Consider the following 2,353-nt stretch of genomic DNA (forward strand, 5'->3'; position numbering starts at 1 on the left):
AATGATTCACTTTGTTATAAAGCAGAAACTAACACACCATTGTAAAGCAATTATACCCCAATAAAGATGTTTTTAAAAAGTTCATCTATGTTTCCTTCTAGTTATTTTATGATTTTAGTTTTTGTATTTAATTTTTCTTTTCTTAAATAGCATTTACTATATTTTTTAATCATGGGTTTAATACATACTTGAAGCAAAAAATCTTCAAAAATATAACCATGAACAAATGAAATAAAGGCAAAAACTGTTATTATGTCACTGCTCAAAGATAACCAGAGCTAAATTATATATGCTGTCAGCAAATAATCTTCCTGTACAAAGACATATTAATACATTTAGATGAATAAATGGAATAATTTATGTAAGAGTTTGAAGCCCATTTTTCAATACATAAAACAGAAATATTTCCTTAGAGAAATACTTTTTCAAATTTCTGCTTAATATTTTGTTATGTACATATGCCAAATGTAATTTTTTAGTTCATTATTTGGGGGCCTGAAAATTGTTTCAAATTTTTCACTATTATAAGTAACACAGTGATGTAAATATATATATATATATTCTTATACATATACCAGACAGCAACAAGTAGGAGAACCGGTACACTCTGGATCCTGGTGTTAGCAATGACTGAAGGTCCACCACAATGTCCAGCTCTTATGGTCTCCTCTCTTTGTATCTCTCCCATTCCTTCTTCCCTGCCTATGACATCTTTTACCTAGTCTGCATGTAGGAAAATTAGGATTTCTATTCATCTGATTGATTTCATTCTCTCTTCAGTCTTGTTTTCTGGTTTATTCCAGAAATATATCTTGTATTCATCATTTCAGAAGACCTAGTTTGTATAAGTTTTCAGTCTCCCAATATTGTTCTGGTAACATATCTCATGTCTAATTAGTTCCAATAGAAGATAATAGTTTGGCTCAGACTAATTACAGCTCTTAATGCACAATAATAATATAGTGGTAATAAAAAGACCACATCTCTTCTCATAGTTTGGAATTTCCTATAAGCTCCTCTGAAGCCCAAAGAAGATCATGTTTTCATTGCTAATCTCTGAGACCAAAAGGAATGCCAAAAAATCACATTTCAGTACACCATTAATATTTCTTTGCCCAGCTGTCTCTGTGAACTTTCAGATTGCAACCTAATCTGCTTTGCAAGATTTTCTACCTAATTGGCTTATCTCCAGATTAGATACTGAACACTCTTTCAGCTGCTAATTTTCTGCAGGCCATCAGTACTTCAAATTAGGGGCTATGTGTGTATTTGCAGTCATTTCTCAAGTCACAGAAACAACTGGTATAGTTTGCTCTAAAGTGGCTAGAGAAATATATAACTTAATATCACACTCTTCATAGATCTCTTAAAGGTCCAAGAATAGGTAAAGTGAATAATAAAGGGATTGACAACTGCCTTATAAGAAATTTTAAAAGATTGGGTGCTGTCAGAGCAAGATGGCTGAGTGGAAGGACTTTGAGTTCACCTTCTCTCACAAACACACCAAAATCACAAATAAGTGATGAACAACCATCAATAAAAAAGACTAGAACATATGAAGAAAATCTTCTACAAGTAAAGACATAAAGAAGAAACCACAACGAGATCCTACGAGGGGTGCAATCACAATATAATTAAATCCCATATCCCTTGGGCGCATGACATATGAACTGGAGAATAATTATATTACAGAGGCTCTCCCACAGGAGTGAGAGTTCTGAGTTCCACATCAGGCTCTCCAGCCCAGAGATCTGGCATTGGGAAGAGGAGCCCCCAGAGCATTTGGCTTTAAAGGCCAGGAGTGCTTAATTGTAGGGGCTCCACAAAACCTGGGGAAATGGAGACTTCACTCTTAAAGGGATCACACTGGAACCAATCTCATATCCACTGGAACCAAGAGCAAAAGCGGTAACTTCATAGGAGCCTGGGGTCTGGGCCAGACCTACCTGCTGGTCTTAGAGGACCTCTTGGGAAAGGAGGGGGCAGCTGCGGCTTACTCTGGGGTCATAAAAGCTAGTAGTGGATATATCATGGAGTATTCATCTGCATGAACTCTCCTAAAGGCAGAAAATTTGCTTGGGTCATTAGCACCAAGAACAGGGCCCACCCAACAGCCTGTAGGCTCCAGTGCTGGGAAGCACCAGGCCAAACAACTAACTGGGGAGAACACAGCCCCACCCATAAGCATACAGGCTGCTTAAAGACTTCCTGAACCCACAGCCATTGCTAGACATGCCCCTAGATATGGCCCTGCCTACCAAAAGGCTAAGACCCAGCTCCACTCACCAGTAGGCAGGCACAAACCCCTCCCACCAGGAAGCCTGCAAAAGACTCAACACCACTCTCAACCAAC

Source organism: Delphinapterus leucas, chromosome 13 (genome assembly GCF_059928025.1).
Source record: "Delphinapterus leucas isolate spDelLeu-1000000601 "Yukka" chromosome 13, BTC_Dleu_Yukka2, whole genome shotgun sequence".
Classification (NCBI taxonomy): Eukaryota; Metazoa; Chordata; class Mammalia; order Artiodactyla; family Monodontidae; genus Delphinapterus; species Delphinapterus leucas.